The sequence below is a fragment of the Rousettus aegyptiacus genome, unplaced genomic scaffold, assembly GCF_014176215.1.
Source record: "Rousettus aegyptiacus isolate mRouAeg1 unplaced genomic scaffold, mRouAeg1.p scaffold_m13_p_4, whole genome shotgun sequence".
NCBI classification, from domain to species: domain Eukaryota; kingdom Metazoa; phylum Chordata; class Mammalia; order Chiroptera; family Pteropodidae; genus Rousettus; species Rousettus aegyptiacus.
The window spans coordinates 45,647,081-45,672,936 of NW_023416307.1; the positions used below are offsets into that span (position 1 = coordinate 45,647,081).

Consider the following 25,856-nt stretch of genomic DNA (forward strand, 5'->3'; position numbering starts at 1 on the left):
AGCGCTCTTGTGTGTCTATGTGTAGAGTGCGAGGCGCAGCTTTCCAGAGCGCCCGGCAGCGTTCCTAGCTGCAGGACCAATCCTCTTCTTTCCTTGCGCGCTCCAGTCGAGGCGGTGGCAGAGCGCCAAAGGGGACAAGGCCGAGCGCAACCTCGCGTCGTCCGCAGTCCCGCCCCGCGCGGCTCCTCCTCGCTGCTGCCAGGGCCGCCCTCGGTGACGCCCCGCGGCCGCTGCTCCGGGAAGCCGGGAGCGCGGGCGTCTGGCGAGCCCAGGCGGCGGGTGGAGCCAGGGCCGCAGAGCGGCGACCAATCGCGCCACGGCGGAGGAGGAGCCCCAAAGGGGGAAAAAAGAAAGTGCGGCGGAAAGTAAGAGGTTCATTGTGGGAAGACTGGCCGGATCAGGGTTCCCGGGACTCTGCTTTGGCCAGACGCAGGGAAAGCAGCGGTGCCGGGCGACCCTGCGTCCATTCTCGCCCCTTTCTCTGCTCCCGCTCCGCCTCCCAAGAAAGGTGAGTCTCTCGCTTGTTAATGAGGGTTCGGAGGAATCACCGACTCCCAGGATCTCGGGGTGGAAGTATTCATACAAATCATTGCCTTCGGCCTCCCCACCCCCGCCCCCAGAAGGGCAAACTGAGGCACAGAGCAAGGCAGTAGCTGAGCTAGATCTCACAGCTAGTTAGTGCTGTAGCCAGGACTCGAACCCATTGTCCAGAGTCCCATCTTTGCTTTGAACGGATTTAAGTAACGCAGTTGTGGGACTGCTGCTCTTTGCCGCACCCCACTTCCAGTCTTTTAAGGGATCTTTCCTGGTATCCCCTCACCTTGGTTTCTCCAGACCGCTGCTGTGAGCATAGAAGAGGGCAGTGTGTCCCAGCCTGTATCACGTCGCTTCTAGCTTGGAGCTTTAACAGCCTGTGTAAAGGCTGCTTGCAGCCTCGCTCCCTCCTCCCATGACCTGCTTTCTCAGAAAGATGCCTGCCCTTTCAGAGGGTGTCTGTGAAGTTCTTGGTGGACTCAGTGGAGAAGTGAGGGATGCCTGGGCGCCAGTGACTTCGTATGGTTCTCACAGTTCTCTCAGCCCTGGAAGGAAGCCGAGCTGGTGGTCCTGTGGGGTATACGATGCCCCTTATTTAGGAAGAGCTGCCTCCGTGGAGCAACAGCTCCTCTCACTTTTAAGTAGTTGGAGAGAACAGGGAAACCGAGTTAAAGAGAAACATCGCAAACATGAAAAGCAAACTTCTGTCGTTTCCTTTAAGAGTCTGTCTCTAGCTTGTCTTCCCTCCACCCCCTGGTTGTGAAATTGTGAACCACAGCGCCTTCCACCCCCTGGTTGTGAAATTGTGAACCACAGCGCCTCTCAAAGCGTTTCTGCTACTCTGCTCTACCGATCCTCCGGTTAACAACCGGCGAGGAGGAGATTTACCTGGTTTTGACTTGAGCTCTGCAGCATTTTAGCAGTCTGAACTTGGGCAAGTTATCTGGTCTTTTTGATACTCCCCCTTCCCCCCGCCCCGCGCCTTTAAGAAATAACGATCATAATGCTGACAATGAAGCCTCAGGGTAGTTGGGAGGATGAAGTGGGATAATTCAAATAACATGTTTAGCGCAGTGCCTGGCCTGGCACCTGGTCAGGTTAAAATCAATGGCAACTATCATAAATATTGTCTTATTAGTAACCCTGGAGACAGTGGGTTTTCAGAAAGGTGATTTCGTGCAACCTTACAGTGACTTTTTTTTTTTTAACCTGGGATGTTGTGGTATTTTTTCCTTTGGAGTCTAAAGAGCTCTCTATTAGGGTTTTCTAAATGCTGTGTTCATGTGACTTTAATTGTGAACGCTTGACCTGGAATATGAAATTAATGTTTCTTAGTGATGCCAATCCTTACTAGCTTTTAGGTCAAGCTTCAGGTTCATGAAGCTCTGATCTGAGGCATCCTTTATTGGCAAAAGAGTCTTGAATTTGATGAGAGTTAGGAAGACAAGAAGAGACACAGAAAGTTACATCCATGCTGTAGACTGTTGTAAGCCTTTTATTCCTGCTGTCTTAAACAAACAACTTTATATTTCCTGTTATAGGAAAACAACAAATTCTCATGCCTTCCTTTTAGATTATTTAGCGATGCTGCTAAATTTACCCCCTTCTGGACACAAACTTACCTTATTTAAACACCCACACATGCCTACACTCATCTTCCTTTATTATATTTTGAAATGAAATAGCATCCCTTGTATATTCTCACCCTGCTCATGACAACTGATTTTATTTTGATGGACTCAGTATAATATTTTACTGCTACTTCTTGGCTATGCCATAAGTCCCTGAATCGAGCATCCAGAATTTATAGTTGGCTGTCTGCTTCACAGTCCCTTGCATTTGCATGTGGCATTGATGAGTGCATGGGAGGGAGTGTAATAAATACTGAAGGAAGGGAAGAGCTTGGTGGTGCCCCTTTATAGGTACCTCCCACACCAAGCATTTCTAGAGGATGGGATCACTTGCTTCCATCAGCCTGTTCCGTGTGCATGCATTGTGATGAGCTGGCCAGGATACATCTGAACGCGTGCCTGAGAGACCGGGGACTGTGGGGAAAAGAAAAATGTTCAAAGTAAGGTCAGAACAAGGGGATGAAAGGGAGATTGTAAGCTAATTCCTTTTGGTTATAGTTCTTTAAAGAAAGGATACTCAGTTATACCTTTTCTCCTTATACAGATTGCTACCAAAATCATACATGTGTTTAACATTTCCAAAGTGTGTTCCATATATATTGTCTTCCTTATTACTTGCAAAAGCCCTGAGAGAAAGAAGGGCATGGCAGGCATATTAATAGTGGAAGGAGCCCAGGTTTTGTGGTCAAATTCCAATTTCAGTTCTAATTCCCTTGTAGCTAGGTAATACTGAGCAATTTATTTCACCATTTAGAGCATCTTATCCAGTTCTAAAATGGAAAAATAAAAGCTGACCCCCAAGAGTTTGTGTGAGGATTAAATCAAATGGAATAGTGAGTAGGTGCTCATTAAATGACATCCCTTCTTAAGTGGTCTCAATTTTGAGAGGGAAACTGAATGAGATTCAGAGAAGTGCAAGGTTGCCAAGGGTCACGTGGTTATTAAGCTTCAGCCATGGGAATACAGTTCACACATTTTGATTTTTAGTTAAAGGCTTTTCTTGTCACACCCTGTTGCCCCTCCATGAGATCTTTAGCAATTTACTTCATTCGTTAGGTTTTCCTTATTTGGCTGGTGATTGCAGGGTAGCCTTTCTGTCCCAAGGAGGATATTTCCTTGCTAAGCGAACAATCCTTGAACATGCTCTGTCGAGTTTAGCAGAGTTAATTCTCAGGAGAGGAAGTTTCAAGGCCACGATCTCTAAGGCAGCCATCCTACTCTCCTGTGTGTGATGTAATGCATCTTCAATTCCTAGGAGGTAGGGTACTATGAAGACGTAAAGTTCAGAATTATGTCACGTCTTTCTTCTTGTTTTGAGTAATTTCTTTTCCTCTACTATCCTCATGCTAATTCATAGGGTAGTAAAAAGATTGAGAAGCAAATGTCATGAGTAATCATAGCATGAGTAATCATAGCGTTAATTCTATGGGTAAAGGTAGGAACATAGAGAGCGGTATGCAAGAGGCAGCATTTGCAGAAAGGACCACTACTTGCTGGCAGTACTGATCACTGGTTTGGAGTTCCCGTCCTCCCTATGGAAACTGATGGCTGCAGGCTTATGTAGGAAAATGAACAGAGCTGTTTCTGGCTCAGGCAATGGGGCCATTTATCCATTGACTCCCGACGGGCCATCAGGTTTCTCTGCTTTGCAGCAAGCATACAAGCTTGCAAATGCAATTTTGGGAAAAACATTTTGCTCCTTGCTTTTGGCATTTGGGAACATATGTTTGCTTTTGCTAAAAGGTAGGCAGTTAGCATTATTTTACCTGACAAAGTTAGAAAAGCAGAATGTGGCTGAAGGAAGTCAGAGGAGAAGGCACAAATAAATAAATTAAGGTTATCTCCAACATAATACAGTTTCATTTGTTGCTCAACTTTCTGAGGCTTTTGCCGGTGACACAGATGTAGGATCTGGTGAGTCACTCTTGTCTTGTCCGTGAAATATTAAAGAGAGCCACCTACTGTGCTCTTTGCCCATTTTGGAAATTGTTCTGTGGGAGAAATAAAAACCCCAATGAACAGGAAGATTATAGAACATTTGGTATCTGATGTTTTGAGGGGTTGAATCAAGTTAGTTATTGTTGCTGATTTTTTTTTTTCTTTTTTGAAAATAAGAATGCATCGTTTACATTGATGGGGTTATTAGGAGATCTTCTTCTAGCCTGAATTTATTCTATCTCTAGCAGCTGTGGTAGTGTGGAGTTTTAGACTTTAGCTGGTACCTGAGTCAAGGTATTGTGTTCAGATGAGCCTCAGTCTCAGCCAGGACACAGGAACACTGATGCTTACTTAGAGGCTTGAGTCCCCATCTCAGCACTTTATTCACAGGAAGCATTTAATAAACACGAATTCTTTCCTCTGTTATCAACTCCTTCAATTTATTAGTCTGTTAAACTGTGAAAATCAAAGTTTAATAGCTACCCTTTCCTGAACTTTCTCATGGTTTGAACTGAGGGTTTTACGTATATCATCTCATTCATTCCTTACAATAATCTTGTATATTTTTTGAGAGAGCTGAGACTCAGTGTGTCACATAAGACAAAGCAAGTACCAATGTTGAGACTCACTCATGCATTTCATTTTAGAGCTAGGAAGACCTCTGAACTAGAATCGAGGACCTGGATGAGGACTGACAACCTGCCCCATCCCCATCTTGCCATTGTGATCCTGGTATTTCCTTGCCTGAGACTGTGAAGTCTCCTTATTTTTGGACCTAAAATGTGAAGGAGCTGGACTAGATGATCTCTAAGGGTCTCCTGCTATGATATATTGTTTTTTTTTCTGTAAGATTCATTTCAACTCTGACATGCTATCACCATATCTCTTTGTAAAAGTCAAGACTGAAAGGGGAAAGAGGAATAAAGAGAAAACACCTTTATTGTTGTATGCCAAGAGATCTGTTTCTCCAGTCAAAAAAAGGAGGGTAAGGGAAATCAACATCCACTGGTGCATGTGCTCTGACATTTCATTTAAGCATAGTAATATACTCTCTCTTTCTCTCTACACACACACACACACACACACACACACACACACACACACACACACACAGTCTGCCTTGTATACATGAAAGAACACTGAGGCTCTGACAGACTTACAGACTTGCCCAAGGTTATCCAGTTAGTAAGAATTAGAACCAACGTGTGCCTAAGCACAAAGTCTTGTGGTATACAATACCAGACCCAACTTACTAGACACACCATAAAATGTGAGGACTTACATAACTAGATTTATAAATGTCCTCTTCTGTGTCCTCACATCACACCACTCAGCTGCTCTCTCCTTTGCCTCTCTTTTATTCTCTAATGAGTTCTTCAAATCCTTCCTTGATTCTTCCCAGTCCTTAGGACCTTATAACATTGTCTATCTCTATTGTAATTTTTTTTCACTGTGGGCCAGTGATTTGTCCCTTTGTGTTCTTCCCCAAGTCCCTGATTAGCACTTAAGCAACTGAAGGCATGATTTACCCTGCCCCATGCCCAGCACAGTGCCTGGTACATAAAAGGTACAGGTTTGAATGGATGATGGATTCATATTATGTCAGGTAGGCCCAGTATTAGCTTTCCAGTTTTCTCATATGTTTTTCATATAATTAATTATCTCAAAATCTATCTCTATAGACTAATAACGTAACTTCGATTTCCTTTAATTTTGTGGTCACAAAATCAGACAAATGATAAGGAGTCAGACTATCAAAGTTGAACATCACTGGTTCAGTGGTGGAAAAAGACATTGCTATCCTAATTATAAAGGGAGATTTGCAGCAAACACAGTGAAGAATGACACTGAAGTGCATACTTGTATATATTGACAACAAGACCAGTGTCAGTTGTCATAAATAAATTACCTATAAGAAAGTAGGACATTTCCAGGGAAGTAGGAAGCTGCAATGAGCTTTGATTTCAAGATTTCTAAAGGCACCGAAGATTTCACATCAGTCCAGCTATTATTTAACATACAGTTGGATATAAGAACAGGTGACTTTTTATGTCTAGTTCATATCCAGGAGATGACTATGGTTTCTGCATGTCTAGCCCATAAGTCCTTATGATTACACTGGCTTCCTTCTTTCCCAATCAATGCCAAAGGCAACAGAAAAGAGGACCAGTCATTTTATAAGCTCTGAAACCTGAAATAGTTCTTTTCATAGATTACAGTTTCTTAAGCATGTTATGTTTAGGTGCTATGATGACTTAAAACTGTAACTGTGTAACATCGTGGGCTTTGGCATCAGAACTAACCCCCCTGGTTTGACTTTGAACAAGTTAATTGGTCTATCTCTGCTTTATTTTCACCCTCTGTGAAAAGGGGATAATAAAACTCATTTTATCATGATTTTGGTAGCTGTCGATCATATGCCATAACATTTGTTAAGAGCCTGGTGCATGAGGATTTTAAATTTTATTATGATTAACAACTGCAATGATATTCAGCTTCATGCCCAAATCAATATTGGATTAGAAAGTAGAAAACCTATGTTCAAGAAAAAACAGCTTTTGTTTTTGTGTATATAGAACTTTAAGCCCTCGAAATGCTTATTATTATATACACACATGAACATACATATGAATATATATATATATATATTTTTTTCTGCAATAACTCTGAGGTAATCAAGAAAAATGTTGGCAACAATATTTTACATCCTGAATCTGAGAGGCTTAATAATTGCTCTGGCCACACACCCAGTAAACAGTAGAGCTGGGACTTGGACCCTACCTTTCTGACTCAATCATTAAATTCATCAGCCCTGGTATTGCATTAGTTACTTTCTGTCTCTAAGAGTCCTTTTTCTCACCTTTGAAATAAAGAATTTGAAAAAGGTGTTCTCTAAGAGACAGTGTTCTATGAATCTGCGCCTGTAGAATAATAACTTAAGAGATACCATGAAAACCTAAGAGTAGAGCTATACTCTTCTTTCCACAGAGGCATCTGCACATCATGGTGTGTGTGGTGTCATAAGTCCAAAGTAACAAGCATCTTCCTTGGCCTCAGGCAGAATCACAACTGAGCACTGCACTAGGATCAGGTCCATAAAGACACCTCTTCTGTCCTTAAGGATGTGAGTCTGTCACATTCCCATGACCTACAAACTGTGTACCCTCTTAGGATCCAGGTTTGGGTGGATGAGAGAAAATAGAAGGCTGGGTAAGGTGCACCGACATTTATTGTTTGGAAAATGAAAAGAGAACATTTTAATATTAAGCAAGCTCTATCACTGTTAATCACCATAATCTTTTAGAAATAAATAAAAGGGTAAAATATTTGGCTTTCATTTCAATTTTAGCATTAAGACTGAATATGTTCTGTTTTCTTCTTTTGAGCTAATTTAGCGCCTACAGAAGAAGCTCGGCTCTTACTGAAATAAATACAGAAGTTCTTTCAACTTATAGAAATGATATGGACAATTGATAGTAATTGTAATACACACTGGATGGCACTTTTCTGGAATATTAGACTTCAGTTTTTCAATTACAGAGTAAGATAAGGTGGAGGTTGGGGATCGAATGAATTGAATGGGTAGCGAAGTGTTGGCTGGCTTTGGGGTCAGAGTTGTATTTGAATCCTAGATACGGCTTGTTTAGCTGGTCCAGACTTAGTTTCCTCGCCTGTGAATTGATAATAAGCATGCTCTAGCTACCTCTTGGATAGGCATCTATATCTTTATCTACATCTATATCCATATCTATATCTGTATCTATATCTCTATATCTAGAGCTAGATCTATCTCTGTCTCTATCTGTATCTTGGAGCGGTTAAAGTGAGATAAAATATATTAAGTCCCTAGCACTTAATACCTGACACTTAAAAGGCACACAATAAATATTCATTCTTGCCTCTTCATTCAGCACTCATTTGATGCAACTCAGATGGAGGGGGGAGTTTATGGAGTAGATGCCTCAGCTGGTCTAAAGAAATCTTTTCCAGTTTGGCAAACAGTGTGCATGGTAAGGGATAGGGAGTGAAAGTGATATTTATCTTAAAATATCTGGAAAGCTTTCATGTGGAGGAGGAATTAGATCAGTGATAAATTGTGGTGCATGGACCATCTGCATCCAAATCATATGGATGGTCTGTTAAAGAGGCGGGTATCTAGGACCTATACACTGATGTATGAAAATCACTGGATTACAATTTTCTGTACTGAAAGGTAGTGCATTATAGGTGGTATAGAGTCTTTTTCCATAGGTTCAAATTCAGGCTCTCCATCTGTGTAATTTTGGACAAGTTGTTTAACTTCTCTGTGTACAATGAGATAAACAGGATGCATAACTCATTGGGTTGCTGTGAAAACCAAATAAGTTAGTACATATGAAGTGCCCAGAACAGCGACTGGCACAATTAACCACACATTATTTCACTCCATGCATAAACTATCTTTAAAATACCTTTCAAGGCCTCCTATGATGCACACTTCTTCCTCTTTGTCCCAATCGCCCTGATTAATACACAACTAACCCCTTCATCTCCTTGAAGCTTTTGCTCAGTATCTTCTAGTGTAGGCTGTTTGGATTGCTTTATATAAAATTGCCCTGCATCCTACTTCTTATCTTTACTCCTGCTATTCCTGATCTCACTTCCCCTACTCTTTTTCTTTTTTCCATAGCAATTGTCACCTTATTAGATTTCACATATTATTCAACTTATTTAGCCTGTCTATTGTTTATTCGTTGGTTCATCCTACAAGAATGTAAAATTTACAATGACAGAGACCTTTGTTTTGTTCATTGCTGTGTCCCAGGTGCCTAGAATAGTGCCTAGTAAATAGCAATTGCCTAATCATGAATAAATGATGAATAAATAAATGTATAGAAAGATGTTCCCAAGGAGTAGAATGAAGTAGATGGAACTGGACAAGCAAACAAATGTTATATATATGTGTATGTATGTATGTGTGTGTGTGTGTGTGTATACACACACACATAATATTAAAATAAAATGTGTTTTATATAGGTACACATATACACATACATATATACATATATGTATATGCATATGTATTTAGAATATTGAAAATATATTTAGACTATTAAAAATGTATATGTATGTGTGTGCATGTCTGTATGTATTTATATTTAGAGGTTGTCCAAAATTGTCTTGGGAAATAGAGGTGTTGAAGTGATTCTTTTCTGTTAGCTTTGCTATAAGGATAGTTTGAGAAAGAGAACAAAAAAAAAATATGAGTAAACAGATAACAGATAAGTAAATGGGAAATACAAATAATTTTAGGATAAGAAATAAGGGGCTGAGACTAAAACAATAACAATGAGGTACGAAGGATGTCGAGGAAGGACAGTTTCAAATAGGGTAGTCAGGGGTGGTACCTCTGGAAAGGTGACTTTTGCCTGAAAAGGAACCAGGATAGGTCTGAGGTCATGGCTGAGGTGTCAGGAGCCAGGTGAGAGGGAAAGAAGGGCTGGAAATAAGTTCCTAAGTTACACAGAGGGCTAAATCAGACTGGCCTTGCAGGCCCTCATAAGGAGTTTGGACTTTATGCAAAAAAACACCAGGAAGTCACTAGAAGGACTGAAGAAGATTGTGACCAGGTTTGAAATATTTGGAGTTTCAAACAATGGATGAAGGAAAAAAATAGAAGAATTTATTTATAAGATTAGCCAGTAAACTACTCTGATCATATAGGCTCCTGAGAACAGTCAAAAAAGAATTCAATTTCATTGTTGTTTCATTCATAGACTTTCTTTCTCATTAGAATGTCTCAACAAATACAAGGAAAGTAGGTAAAACCACATTCTTTGCCTTTCTCAAATGATATCATTCTCATTTACAAATGCACTAAATAATGGAAGGAAATGTATGCACTCACTGTTGCTCAATTCAATTTAGCTGGAAATTTTACAGCTTTTATGTAGGTGTTTTATGTAATCAGTTCCCCAAAATATTGGACCTAAAGCTATTTCCTTATAAGATTTTGGATATCACTTTCTGAAATCTGCTATACTGAAGAGTGAGCATGTGAAAGGCAAATTTAATTCCATATGAGATCAACATCTTCTTTCTAGCTCTACAAGTCTAACCAGTGCCTTAACTCTTCAAGAAGTAGAACTCCTCCATGAAATCTTTATTGATGCATATTTATATCAGGGGTTCCCAACCCCCGGCCTGTGGTCTGGTACCAATCCAGGGCCTGTTAGGAACCAGGCCGCACAGCAAGAGGTGAGCTGCGGGCTATTGAGGGAAGCTTCTTCTGTATTTGCAGTCACTCCCCAGTGCTAACATCACCACCTCAGCTTCGCCTCAGATAGTCAGGCATTAGATTCTCATAGGAGCACCGGTCCATAGTGCCAAAAAGTCAGGGACTGCTGGATATATAGTCTCATACATACATCTTACATACATACATACATACATCTTAATATGAGCTAAAAGCAGCTTGATAATATGTGCCTGGCATCTTTAAAACGATTTATAAATATTAGCTTATTGAAACCTGAAAATAACTATGAAGCAGGTACTATTATAATTATCATTTTACAGAAGAGAATACACACACAGAATTGTTCAATAAATGTATTGAATCAATGATTGAATGTGTGACCTATTCTTTCAAAATATAGCATTTCATGAGTCCATAGTGGTAAAACATGGGTTTTAGACTGAGACAACCTGGGTAGGGTAATGCTACTTGTTATCTCTAGGATGTGATAAAATTACTCAACATCTTTAAACCTTTTTTCTCATCTGTGTTGTTGGTACAGGGTAGAACTATTGTTAGAATTAAGTATGTGTATAAAGTTCTTAGCACATTGCCTGTAACATAATTAGTTGTTTTTTAAAAATTATTTTTTGAACTAAGATAACCTCCCTAAGTACTCACTTACACTTACATATTCAGGCAATTTCTTAGTTTTGCTTGTTTTATTAACTTAAAAAATTAAATGACCAAAGATCCAATCATATAATCAGTGATGTTAATTTTGTTGCAGGACCCATTCTGGCACCTTGCCATCAGCAGGGCATTCCTGTAGGTTTAAAGGCCCATCCTACAGAACTACGTGGGAGTAAAGATGCTGTAGAACAGCACTGTCTCTGTCTTCCAAATATCCGACATACCTGCAGGCAGTTTTTTTCACTTCAGTGATAGCCTCAGAGCATTCTGGGTGACAAAGGAAAAACAGCAGAAGACTCAAAAACAGCAGAACACTTAATGAGGTGAATTTACAGAGTTTGCTGAAGTTTAAGACCTCTTGCTAATCATAATCACTAATATTGATCCAGTGTTTCATGTGTGCCCGGCCTGGTGTTGAGTGCTTTCTTTTCATTATCTCACTCAATCCTTATTGCAACCCTGTATGGATTTTAAATTTCAGTTGTAAACTAAAAATTAAAAAGTACCATAGTTGCCTTAATGTATGGACTGAGGGGCTATAATGATAAAATCAAGTATTTCTTTACAGCATTTGCCACATTTTTCTTCCAAAGCAAATTGTGCAGGGTTGCAACACCTTTGGGGTCTCCAGGGAACTTCCCTGCAGTGAAGAGATGTTTGACAGAGAAATAAGGCAAAGGTTATGTGGGGAAGGCAAGAAGCTTCAATCTAGTTGACAGTTTATTTTACCCTAGAAAAAGCTAGTACCAATGAACTGAGTCCAATTTTTTGGTTGTGTGTATTTGCTTCTTTGTAAGAAACTAATGTGCTGATTTGCGATTACCTTTTCCTTTTTTTATGGGGTAGATAAAAGGTTTTACTTTTATCTTCCCACATCTCCCAAGTTTGATGGTTTCTTTTGCAGAAAGATCTACACAACACATACACGCACGCGCATGCATGCACGCGCGCACGCGCACACACACACACACACACACACACACAGGAACAGTGCCTGAGTTATAGCTGACATTACATATTTGTTGAAAGGTAAAATTTCAATATGTAACATTATAAATTTTTGTTTTGAAAATAATTTTAAAAGGAGATTATCGTAAAATATGTGGCACTACTTAACCTTGGCGATTCAGGACAGTTTGTTGGAGTGGACTATAATTCCTTTAGAATTTATGGAGGTGAGATCATTTACCCATATACTAAATGCTCCAGACTGGTATAGTTTTAAAGTTGTGTAATCTGATTTTCATGAATTTTCAGTCTTTCTCTCTTTCATTGTCTGCCATTTCTCATTGCTTTCAGCATGTCTTACACTAGCAGTATTCTCTCCATTCCCCATTCAATTAACTGTTTCTGATTTACCATCGACGAGGCTAACGAGTTTTGTTAGAACTATGTGTATGATAAGAATAAACTGTTGAATTTGGACTAGAGAGGCTCTTTTTTTTTTTCCGAGGGAAGGGAATGGAAGGTAAAGTGAGTATAGAAATAGTTTCCTATAAGTGGGACTGTACCATGCATACCTACACAGTGGCATTGGGTTTCAGTTACTTGTGTTATTAAAAAGAGAGTGGTAGCATGGATATTTCATTATAATTCGTTTACTCTTGTGGGCAATAAGCATTTTCTGAGAACCTCCTGTAGGCAAGGCAGTGGTGAGATATGGAGATAAAAATACAATCACACAAACACAACCCTTGAAGAATAAAAATTTACGTCATTGCGGAAGATAAGGTATACACAGAGGTTTGTAGTACAACTTGTTTAATACTGGGAACAGTGTAAGAATATATATCATAACTTTGAGAATATTTACAGTAGAATATTCTGGTGTTTCAAAGGAAGAGATAGCTGTGTCATTCAGGAAGGGGTTTTTTGAGGAAGTGATATTTAAATGAGTCTTGAAGTGATGGACGGGTTTTGCACGAAGAGAAGATTGGTGAGGATGAGTCGTATATGAGTTAGGGTCTAATCGAAAGAGCAGAAATGGTATAGATAAAGAAATGGAATATGAGATTTATCATAGGGCTTAGATCTACCATTGTGGGAGAAGCTTTTGAGGAGCAAGCAAAGCCCCAAAAGGGGACAGTTAGGAGATCAGATGCAAGTCCCTAACCAAGGACTCTAAGAGGCTGCTGGTAAAGAAATCTGTGGAAGACTGTTTCCTCTGCTTGTGGTAGGCAGGCAGTCAAGAAGGAAAACTGGATGTGAAGGAGAGGAGAGTAACCTGGAATCCATGAGGGCAAACCTCAACACTGAACTGCCTCCCACTGTATCTAACCTTTCAATGTATGTGGCCTGCAGCTGGAGCTGATGCACTTAGCCGTGGAGCTTCATACCTTCCTGGCCTGGGACTTGGAGCATTTGAAGGGAGCTGAAGGAGTATGGGTGCAGCTGCTGCCCTCGTCTAGGAAGTGAGCCTCAAAATCAGCAGTCATGTGTGCGAGCTATGTAATACCCAGGTGACTGGAAGGACCTTCCCAAAGCAACAGCTACTGCTTCACTTATCCCATCCAACTCTCATGCAGATTTCCCTGTGGGCAGTCCTAAATGGGGACCATATAGTAAAGGGAATTCTGGAAAACATAATTCCGGTTTAAACTGACACAGTTAAAAGCCACAAGTGATACCTCAAATAAAGGGAACATGAAGAAAACATAAAATGGAGGAAGGCAGCCTGTGCCTTCTGTAGGGAGAGTCTAGGTTTACTGGGAGATAGTATATATGCAATGGAGTCATTGAAGATCAGACTTTAAATGGGTGAGCTGAGGCCCTACTGTTGAGGATCTTAGATATCCTGTTGGGGGAATTTGTACTTAATCCTGTAAGGCAAAGAGAAGCACTGAATATTCTTGAGCAAGGGAGTGACATTATCAGATCTGTGTTTTAGACAGATCTGGCCCTGGAAGTCAAAGTATTGGGGTTTATAAAGGAAATAGGTGGAAGCAATTAATGAAGTTTCTGTTAAGGATAATCCAGGAAAGAAAATTTGCATTCCTGGAGTACTCTTTTGTTCTCACCAAAGGAAGTGACTCAAGGTCATCATAAGAGGTCGTTCAGGATTATCATGGGAATTAAGTCCTAGTGTACATTGTATCAAGCCAAGGTGATTTGACCTGTGGCTAATATTGTCAACTATAATGTCATTATGGCATATTTAGGTGATTGTTCTTTAAAATTTCCTGTCTCCAGGATATGAAGAATTACTTATTTCACTTAGTAAAATAATGGCAATAGTAGTGGTAATAGTAGTATTCCCTTGTTTGTTCAAGTGCCTAACAATTTGAAAACTACTTACCTGTCCATTATCTCATTTGATTTGACAATAACTCTGCAAGATCAGTTTGGTCTGATTTAGTATACATGAGAAAACTGAAGCTCAGAGGTTGTGATAATCATCAAGTGGCCACTTAGCCCTTGATGATTCAAGAGTGCTCACTGCAGTTCCGCAGATTAAGTGGGCACCTTTCTGTCACTTGTCCTTCCATTTCATTTTACTCTAAACACTGCCACCTGATAATGTTCTGGGGACACATATCTGGTTATGCTGTGTTCTGTTCTAAATCTGTCCATATATTTTGTACTTCATTACTTTAAGGTCTCTTTCCACCCAGAGAGGAGACACCTTATAACCCAGGTATTACAGTTGTCCAATTCCTCACCCCCTTGCAGTATTTTTTTTTTTTTTACAACCTTCTGTTAAAGTATCCAAACACAGGGTAAAGAGGAAAGCATACCTGAGCAGGTACTTTAACATCCCTAGGAGATCCACACATCTTTGAATTAGGTCACTCCATAAGTCTTCTCTGTTAATGTTTCAAGCACAAACAAACAAACAAAAAACATATCTCTGGCTTCCTACCTGTCAAAACACAGCAGAACTCATTCACTTGTTTTAACTTATTTAAAACACACACTTACAGCCAGTGTTGTATTACCTACCTGGGAGTTCAGCAGCCAATGGCAAGTGAATATAAGCTATACCCTTCATTCAATGCACCCCAGCAGTGCTCTGTCCTCTGAGAGGGATCCCTATGCCATATTAAATTGGGATGACAACGTCAGATTCTATACTTTGGTACGTCTGAGATTGTTACAGTTATTGATGTAGAGAGATGGCTCAGGGGCATAGGGGTAGGCATATAGAAATCAGGCTTTCTAGCTTTCATTAAACAAAATACTTTTAATAGTTTTTTGAGATTACTAGATCCTTAGAGTCAAAAGGCTAAACCCCTGACTTTGCAAAGAGGCCAGAAAGGGTTATGCCTTGTTCAGAGCCAGCCAAACCTGTCTATAACTGGCCTTCTGAGTTCTAGCACAGTGAACTTTCTACTGTAGTATGCTGCCTCTCCTGCTCTGGTTCTCCCACGTGAGAACCTGCCTTATTTCTCCCTACTAGAAATACAGATTTTCTATTTCTTTGTATTTGTATGTAGGAAAAAGTTTGGGAGAGATGAAGTCTAGATTTGCAGTAATAAGAAAGAACAAAACAAATAAACAAACAGAATATCCAACAAATTTGAGCACTTATTATATGTATCAGATGCTTTATAAAATTATCTAACTCCTTATACCCAGTTCCATGAAGTGCTTCACTGACCTGTCCACCAATAAGGAAACTAAAACAGCATAGTTGAGATTTACATAGCTATGGAGGATTTGAGTCCAGGTCTTTGTGACTCCAAAGCTAGACTGAAATCTTGTACTTTGCTTCACTGTGCTGAGGTGGGCCTTGTATACCATGGCCCTGTCCAATTCGCTGACATGTACACGATCATCTAGTAACAGATGTTTAGTTACTACACTGATCTGTCCTACAGTTTCCTAGAAACCCAGCTTGGGTGAACTAGCCCACTGGCCATTGGAATTTCTGGCTTCTTATTCCTTCCTTTTCTCCTTTTTCAATTCCCATTTAAACCTAGACAGTATAGGATGTGCCTTAATGAACTGATGCTAGATTTTCCTCTTTTAATGGGGTTTTCATTTCCTTCGTATGCTTTTCTGACTTTGAAGTTTGGATAGGCGAGTAGGGGAACAAATGCTTTCCAAAAGCACTAATGTGTCATTTTTCAAAATGGGATCTATGGAGACATGGAAATGTTGCTTTCAAAGACTGGAACCACTGGGATCAATGCCCAGAGGTGTCTGTGGAAGAGAGGCACTTTCCTGACATGGTAGCAAAGACCTCAACCAGGACAAGTAGGTAGAAATTCCAAGGGATCAAAGTCCAGCTCAACTTAATGAGACACTTATTATAGTTCGGGCTATAGGAAAACTAAAGTGGTAATGAGTTCACCTTCACTGGAAATACTTAAAGAGGGCCTCGGCGTCTACTTGGCAAGGATGTTACACAGAGATTTGAACATTGGAAAAAGAAGTTTGAATCAAAATGACATTTGAGGGCCTTTCCGGCCTTGAGATTCTGTCTTGAATTCACTTAGAAAGTTCATATTGAGAACAAAGGTTTCTCCTTGTTATAATTAACACCAACTAGTGATGTGCCTCCTCCCTCCCTCCCGGTGCTTCCCCCGTCGGAACAACTAAGCGATTTAAGAAGGAGACTTAGAATGAGGAAGGATGTGGTTCCTTCCCACTTGGCAGCACTCCGTATCAGAATAGAAGACTTGTGCTGGGCCTGGCACGGATCCGTCGGGCCTTCTTACCAGCCCAGTCGTGTCTGTGACCAGAGCACGTGGGAGGTACACATCCGTGGAGGAAAACCTCCCACTGGCTGCCAGCTCTGGATTTTTTTTTTTTTTAATTAATTACTAATGAATGCAGTCTTGCCCAGGGCAGACCTCTTGGAGGAATGAAGACACACCCAGAAACAAGTCCAAATTAGACCAGACAAACATCCCCTGAAAAATATTCCCTCGGCAGTTGGCAGCATGTGAGAAAGTGTCTTTGAAAAGAGCAGTTTCTTCTTGCCATTTCAAAGGAGAGCCGCTTGCAGGCTAGGATGTCAGCAATGCAAAGCTTGTTTTTTCCCCTTATTTTCTTTAATTTTTATTCATTTTCTTTCTCTTTCTTTCTTTCTTTCTGTCTGTCTGTCCGTCTGTCTTTCTTTCTTTCTTTCTTATTATTAGTTTCAAGTATATAGTACATTGGTTAGACATTTATATAGTTTATGAAACAACCCCTCCCCCACAGCCCCCTATTACTCTGTCACCCATCTGACTCTACACAGAGTATTTTCTTCCTTGTTAAAATTGGCTTACTACTAATCGGAAAGCTATGTTCTTCAAAAATGATAATTCTTTGATTTAATGTCAGAATTGGGACAATTCCTCTGTTCTTAGAAGAGAGAATGTTACAGTGATAGAAAGTATACAGCAGTTGATTAATAGCTTTGATTTGAAAGAATAAAAAGAGAGATACTCAAACTGGCAGCCGGTCTTGCCAACCAGTGCTGAAATTATAATGGACAATGCTTTTCAATTAAATACAGTGATCTTCCCCCTCAAGAGTTACAAAGATTTTACCAACATCCAATCCAGTTGAATATACTTAAAAAAAAAAAAATGAAATGTTATAGCTAATTATACTTTGCTCAAATCTATCATGTTTAGATTTCTCAAACTATGAAGTCTTATCTTTTACAGGAAAGCTTCAGGAACTCACAGTTATTTGAAGTCGGGTCAGCCCCTCTGTCCCCAGGGAATAAGCACAATAAACACTTCATAGCTGCAAGGAGTTGTTAGGGTTCTGGTCTAACACTGCCTGGAGGTAGTTTAGCTAAGATTTCACTTGTACGCTGGAGCCATGAGAAAACAGCAGCTTTGGCTTCTCTAGCAGCCCACTCATTGCTCCTGGGCCCAAGTTGGTATCTTCCTTGGCCACAGGACCATTGCCTGTTTAGACATGACTCTTCCTATAAATGGTATGTTATTTCTAAGAAACAGTTACATTTTCCAATAGTTTTTCAGAGATGGGAGGCAGCATGGCTTCATCAGAGAAAGATCTGAACAGGGAATCAAAAGTTGTCTCACATTTTCTCAAGTGAGTTATTGACCTCATCAAAGTCACTTCTCCTTCCTGGGGTCCTGTTTCCCAAATAGTGTCCCGAATAACATCATTTGACTTCCTAAGCCCTTTCTGATTTTCTAGAGGTCATCTTGATAAGCTAGATAAAGGGGGGAAAGAATTAAAAAGCAGCCAAGTGGAGGATAGATCTTAAGAAAATAAGTCATTTATTTTAAATAGGACTCACAAAGCCTTTGTTGCAATGAGCCTTTGTGGCAAATATGTGAAACTTTGTCTGTATTGCATACCACAGGGTGGCATTTGAATTTCCTATATACATCTCATTTCAGTTTGCTAAGACCTAACTAGAACTATGAATCATAGCCATGAGGAAGCCTAGGGATCATCGGGTTCAGTTCACTCATTTTCCCCATAACAACCCCGAGGCCCTTGTCCAGTTACACAGACCCTTGAACTCAAGTCTCCTGACTCCTTGTGCAATTTGCTTTCACATATATTGCCACTTGTTTGTTTAGCAAGGATGAGTCTTTAGTGAAAGAATCAAGCTAAATTTTCAAAGTTGACTGATTATGAATAATAGAATTTGGTGACCAGAAAAACATGCTAGTACGGAGATTTTTTTATATACATATACATATATATTTGATTTATTTTCCCCATGATTAATATATTGCATGTGAGTTCTCTTTTGTATAACTCTATTCCTGGCCAGCATTGCCTTTCTTTTTGGTAGGTTTTAGAAGGTCTAACTTCTCCAAGAAAAACAATGCCTTATAACTCTCTCTTGGGTCCCCACTAGAGTCACCTACCTTTGCATTTCTGATCACAGTTTCCCTTATGGTAAAACCTTAGCTCTCTGAAAATACTCAGGGATAGGTGCATTTTAAGTCATAGAGCATCATGAAAAGTCAAGGTTTCAGTTCCTAACTATGAATTTTGTAATCATAGGCATAAGATTTACTTATCCTGGATCATGCATCTGATTACTTTTAACAACCAGTTGACCTTAGATCAATCACATTATCTTTGTGCTTTTTTTTTTCTGTCTGTTAACTGGGGTAGTTGGCCCAAGGCCTTCCTAAGTCTTCTGTGATCAAGGATCTTGTAACTGTTTTAACAGTGTGTGTTTCTGAAGTGTATTCCATACCACACAGCTGTCTTATAGCAAGTATACTGAGAAATTATACTTTTAATTAGTGATTCATGGCCATGATTTTTAACATCAATTATTTTTGATTTTTTACTGTGCATAATGATATCCCCAGGTCCTATTGAAATATGTAAGATTCTAATACTAAATGGCCCCAGACTCTGAGATTACTGACTCTTATTTTAAGATCGAGGCAGAACTCATTCTGGTCGTGTTTAGAGCACTAGTATACCTGGTTGTTGGCCACCAGGTATTTGCTTGATCGTTGACACTGTCTAGTATTTGAGTTACCAACTGTTGTATCACTATACGCCTTTTATTCTGTGTTGCACTTTCCTCCTCTTTTAGCTGTTAAATTTCTTAGACGCTAGAGTCGTTTTGGGTTATTACTGTGGTCTTCTGTGTAGATGCTAGGAACTCTGGATTTTCTATTAATACTAAGGGAAAATCACTATAAGTATGAAAAGGTCAACTTTTTAAAAAAATCAAAATGTCATCAGTAGGGAAATGGTTGAACACACCATGGACAATGGAATTGTATTTAGCCATTCAAAGGAATGAAGTGTAATTATATGAACTCATCTGGAATAATGCGAATGATATATTGTTAAATAAAAGAAGCAAGTTGTAGACCTACACATGATTCTATTTTTTGTAAAGAAATAAAGAAAAAATTATATATGAAAAGATGGAAAAATCTGAATCTAGTAGTTACATATAATTACAATAGGAGTGGAATTGATGAATACTGAAAAGAATGAAAGGCACATAATGTTTTCCCTTCCTACCTAGTATAATTTTAAGAAGGGGGAGTAATCAGATTATAGATATTTTTCCCCTAACATTTTATTATGCATATTTAAAAACATACAGAAAAGTTGAAAATATGCTATAATGAACACCTACATAACCACTACCTAGCTTCTACTATTAGCATCATATAATAATTGCTTTATCACATCTGTCCATTTATGTATTTATGGGTGATTTTTATGTTTTTACATTTTTCAGTATTTTCAGACTTAATTAAGGAATTGACTTGCAGCCTCTTGCTAAATGAGACTCATAGTCTATCCCCAAGAGCCGTATCACCATATTTACAGGTTTTACTGATATTCAGACAAAGAAACAAATACTGATAGAGAATTTATTTGATACTTTTACCTTAGGTGCCATAGATACCTTTACTATTTTTTACTGTTAATGGTATTAGCAGAAGCGGCAATGAACCTGTCTATTAGAGTTTGGCTACTTACTTGAATTTCCTAGGCATCCTGTGAGTACCCCATCCTTTACCACCATCCATTGACTCTGTACTGTTCTTTCCTATGTAGGATGCTTTGTAATCCATATACACTCTTACAATCTCATTTAGTTTCTTTTTTTCAGGGTATTACATTATGGAATGTTTCTGGAAATTTTCAGGCTTTGAGAATAAATAGAAATGATTTGAGATTCCACTGAGCCACTGCTTGATTTTAGGGTTCTGAATGTCAGACACCTTAATACAAATCATGTGTTGTTTCAGTCCTACATAGTCTCATTTGAAGAAAGATTATTCAGTTGAGGATGCACTATGATTTGCAGAGTGGCAATTATATTAAGAGCAATAACGATTTTAGGTTCTTAGTTATGAATATCAAAATATGAAATGTGAATAACTTCAGGCCAGACCTAAATTCTAGTATGCTTTATTCTGCATTATTTATTTTAACAGCTGGAGTTTGCCTCCCTTTTTGGTGATCAGATGTCCTCCTTTACCCTCCTCCTCGCCAAAAGGGTCAAACCTACAGAAGATCCCCAGCATTTCTCCTCTGGCTTATCCTTCCAGGCCTAATTCCTTTACTCTTTCATCTGCTCCCCTGCAGGTTATACTGTGATTTTACCAGGTTTCTTACTGTCCTCTAAATATCTGATGCACTTTTCTACTTTCAGATCTTTGTTCAAAGTATTTTCTTCTTTTGCAGTTCTCTCTCCTCTTTCCTTCCCTCCTTTTTCCTTCACTTTCCCAGTCTCCTTCACGGTATCTCTGGTCCCCACCTACCCACACAGACACACACTTCTCTCTACCTCCTTAAATGCAGGGTCTTCTCTCTGAAGCCTCTCTAAACCTGTCAGCTAGAAGAGATAATTCTTACATAGGATTTCCATAATAATTTATTCATGCTTTATCACTTAGAGGGTTGCTTCTCAACCGATGGCCTGTGGAGCAGCAAAAAATAGCAGCCTCTGGAGGTTGACTAGAAATGCAGACTTTTGTGTCCTGTCCTAGACTTACTGAATCAGAACCTCTATTGTACTCAGATCTTGAGATTATCTTTATTGACATTGCTATTTGAGAAGCACTGTCTTAGAACAGATATTCAATTTTGCCTCTCACTTGATTGCTTTTGTGTCAGTGGATTCTGATAAACTGTGTCTTGTGATCAGGGACTGTGTCTTCATCCTGTATCTGCAGGGCATGGTGGATGGCTTTGCAGACAGTAGAGGCCCTTCAGTGTGTACTTTTAAATGAAAGCCTGTGCTTTCAATGAGGAGGGGTTATACAAGGGAAATATATGAATATAAGATATATTCATGATTCCTGTCAGCAAGAGAACTTTCAGACTTATTTCTGTCTTTGCTGTGGTTGGGTTTTACAGACCTTCATACAAAAGGGTTCACCCCCTTATCAAATCTGTTTCTTCCTTTCATTTCTTTGAGAAGTAGAACAATGATATGGAATATTTGAGTTTTCAGAAGCTCATGTGAATTCACTGTCTAAGGGATTAAATTTAAGGCACAGGGAAACACTATATGGATATTTTATGAGTAAGGTTATAACTATACAACTGGCATCATTGTTTATTTGTTTCAAAAATTGGAAAGCTAATCACAAAGTCAGAGTAAGGTCCAGAATAAGATTTTGGTACCTCCGATCTCAGGAAAATAACACTGTTTTAGTTGATTATATTTGCTTTTTGAAAACTTGAGAAGGAAGAAGCTTAATTTCAATAGAGCTTTTTCTATCTCTTCTTATAGATTCTCTTCAAATTCTTTCCCTCAACGTCTCCATCTTTGCTTCTTTCCCTGGCATTATCATTTTCCTTATTGTCTGTCACTTCTGTCTTTCTCATCTAATCTCTTCCGCTTTGTTTTGTAGTTTTCTTACTTATTTTACTCATTATTCTCATAATCAACACTTCTATATTATATAACTCTGGTGATGTTCCTGATTCTTCACAGAAATTCTAAGTTTAATAAGTAAAATTAAATAAAGATGAATATATAAAATAAATATTGAAATAAATATACAAAATAAAAGAAATAGTACATAAAATAATAAATAACAATAATAAAATAAGCAAAATAAAAATATATAAATAATATACTTATAAATGAAATAAATCACCAAACAAATGATAATTTGACCTGTATAAAAATGAGCTCAGTGAACACTGGCTATTTTTTTACTGTTTTTAAAACTAAATCTTAAATATATGATACCCATTTCATCCATTTCTTTTAGATTATTAAAATTACAAAACTTTTTGAATACTTCTTTCTACTTATATTTATTAATTTATTTAGAAGCTATTTTCTAGTTCCGTGCTCCCAAGTGACATTGCAATGGATGAAAAAAAAAAATGAATTATAAAAAACAAAATACAGCTTGTTTGGCCTTCAAGCCTTTAAAGATGCTCACAAGGGAATAGAAGAGATGAGATAAATAGGAATAACTATAATTCAAGGTAGAAGGGGATAAATGCTAACAAACATGTAACAGAATTGTCATGAGTTTTTGTTTAGAGAAACCTGGGAGATACTGGATATGCAGAAACGGCAGGAAGTTTATTAGAACATTGAGGGACTAGTTTCTGTGAATTCTGGTTACTGTTACCCACAATCACATTCTCACTCTTATCCTCTCTCTTTTTTCTCTACCCCACTGTCTTTCTCCCTCCCTCCCTTCCTCCTTCGCAAGTCTCTTTTTACCTTTCTTCCCTTTTGTCCTTCCATTCTTTTTATCTTTGATGAACTAATATTTGTATGCTGTTCATTCTGAAACTGAAGGCCTCAAAAAAGCACAGAATTCTTTTTTTGGAAGTCATTTTACAAAACCTTTTTGTGCTTGTCTGTAGGAAAATGGCTTCCTGTCCTGGATTCACAATTAAACATTTATTTGTTTTTATAGATCCAATACTCACTCATTGTTTTAAAACTCATTTTTCCTTTTCTTCCAGAAGTTCATTTGCCCCATTCTTCTAGTTATCCCTTTAGTTAGTAATAACAAGAATTAGTCTTTTTTCTCTAAGATCTATGTTTTAGTTTTTTTTTTCTCCTAAAATTTATTGTAATGAAAATTATAGGTTTAGGAGGTATTAGGGAAATATAATTAAAAACAAAATCTCTCAACCCGGCAATCCTCTCCACAAATGTAAAAAAGGAAACACTTTTATTATTGAATAAGCATTAAACCAGAATGTGATGTACATCACAGGCAATCCACTAAAAGATTGCAAAAACAGAAAGCTCACACTTATATATATCCATGCAGCCCATTGCATACATGTTTTCAAGATAAACAATAGCTTGTCCTCAAGTAAGAGTACTTGGTAGCATCGTTTGTCACACATAGTTTATCCTGACATGGTAATAGGGATGAATATCTGTTAGTTAATTGGCCTTATCTAAAGGAAAAGCAGCTCATGTTTTTATTTTTTTAATTGTATCTTATTGTGGTAAGAATACTTAATATAATGTCTACAGTCTTAACACATTTTAAAGTCTACAATTCATTATCATTAACTATAGGTACAATGTTGTAGGGCAAATCTGTAGAGCATATTTATCTTTCTTAACTGAAACTTTATGCTCAATGATTTCTAACTTTCCTTTCCTCTTCGCCAGGCCTGGACAACTACCATTGTACTCTTCGATTTAATGGATTTGACTACTTTATATAACTCATATAAGTGGAATCCTGCAGTATTTGTTTTTCAGTAACTAGGTTATTCCACTTAGTATAATGTCCTCAAAGTTTATTTGTGTTGTTAAATTTTGCAGAATTTCCTTTATTTCAAAGGCTGTATAGTATTACATTGTATGTATATACAGCATTTTCTTTATCCATTCATCTGTAGATGGACATTTAGATTTCCTCCATATCTGACTCTTGTGAATAATAATGTAGTCTATATATGGAGTGCAGATATGTCAAGATCTTGATTTCAATTTTTTTGTGGGAAGGGGTGGGTAAATACCCAGAAGCGGGATTGCTGGATCTGACAAAGTAATTTTGCAACTTGTAGCAAGGCGCTCCACAGAAGTTAGGCCTCTGCCTTCCCACAGAAACTGGGAGATATCACCCCATCTTGATGTTTACATTTCAAAAAGATGATCTGTGGGTCTCTGAAAAAGACATTCTATTTTTTTTATTTTTTTTTACAGAGCCTAGGATGTATTTTAGTATGTTTAACTAAATGCAGTTCAGAATTAAAGTCTTAGTTTTTCTGAGTTTGTTAGACATCAGAGAGTCAGTCAGCTGAGGTTTGTCTTTGGCCTTGTGTAACAAATCATATACCTTCACGTTAAATCTGATTTTAAAATTTATTAACATTTAAAATTTAAAACAATTTTATTGTGGTAAAATATACATAAAATTTACCATTTTAGTCATTTTTGAGTGTACGGTTAAGTGGCATTAAGTAGTTCACATTGTTGTTTAACTGTCACTGCCGCCCATCTCCAGAACTTTTTCTTCTTCCCATTTCAACAGAAACTGTATGCTTTAAACACTAACTTCCTATTCCCTCCAGCCTCTGGCAACCACCATAATTAGCATTTTAACCTGCCTATCAAAAAACTGCCTGTGAAATTTCAATATCCTGCCTACAGCAGTAAGTAGAGGTCTGTTTGCCCAGGATTTGAAACACAGTGGTGTTTTCTTGGGAAACCGACTGAGGAAAACAACATTAAAACCTTTTAAATGTGGTGCCCCCATTTAATTCAAGTGATGGTACATTAATTACAAATAATCTAAGTCTGTGCAATCCTTAGACATGTCTCATTTGTGCCACCCCATTACTTTCAAAGTAATAAAAACTACTTTTCGAGTGAAATATTTTTTGCTTGTATTTAGGGATTTTACTTATGTAGATCGACATTTTCTATGACCTTTGCTCCAGTGAATCTTTATCTTTCTCAATTGATCTTTTGGGTTATTTTGTGAAACACAGCACCTCCTTCAAATGTTTTACTTATGGCCTGCCACGGGCATTGGGGAGAATGATATAAAAGAATTGGGGCAAATGATTTGCTGCAATCAGAGAACCTTATTTAAAACCAAGCTCTGCTATTTGATTGTTCCAATAGCTTGAGTAAGATGCTTCGCCATGGTGCATCTAATTTCTTTATCTTATAAAACAGGAAAATTATATTCCTTTCTGAATAAGTGTTATGAATATCAAATAAAATAAGACTTAAAAAGAAGTCAAAGCATGAATTATTTCAGTTGAGTAAGGTACCTAGCATATAGTAGGGATTTGGAAAATATTTGTTAAATAAGTGAACAAATATTGTTCTCAAAGTTCAATGTCCTAGGGTTCTCTCCTAGGAAAGCAGGCTTAGCTTATGACCTCTTGACTCTGCTTTCTTCTGATTCCTGATCATATCTCTCTCTCTCCTGACACAAATCATGCTTCAGGTTTAAAAACTCTAGAGTTCAGAGTTT

At 38.4% G+C, this 25,856-nt stretch overlaps 1 protein-coding gene across 5 annotated transcripts in view; it reads left to right on the plus strand.

Moving 5' to 3' along the window:
• Positions 1 to 336: 336 nt before the first annotated feature.
• The window catches only part of LOC107505912 (interleukin 1 receptor accessory protein), a 182,334-nt gene continuing 156,814 nt past the window's right edge, over positions 337 to 25,856 (plus strand). For 4 of the 5 annotated variants that reach the window (XM_036218692.1, XM_016136333.2, XM_016136331.2 and 1 more), the window contains exon 1: positions 399 to 508. The gene's annotated coding sequence lies outside the window, so the exon portion shown is untranslated. Of the gene's footprint in view, positions 509 to 25,856 lie in introns of all 5 variants that reach the window. The other variant, XM_016136328.2, reaches the window with a different exon arrangement.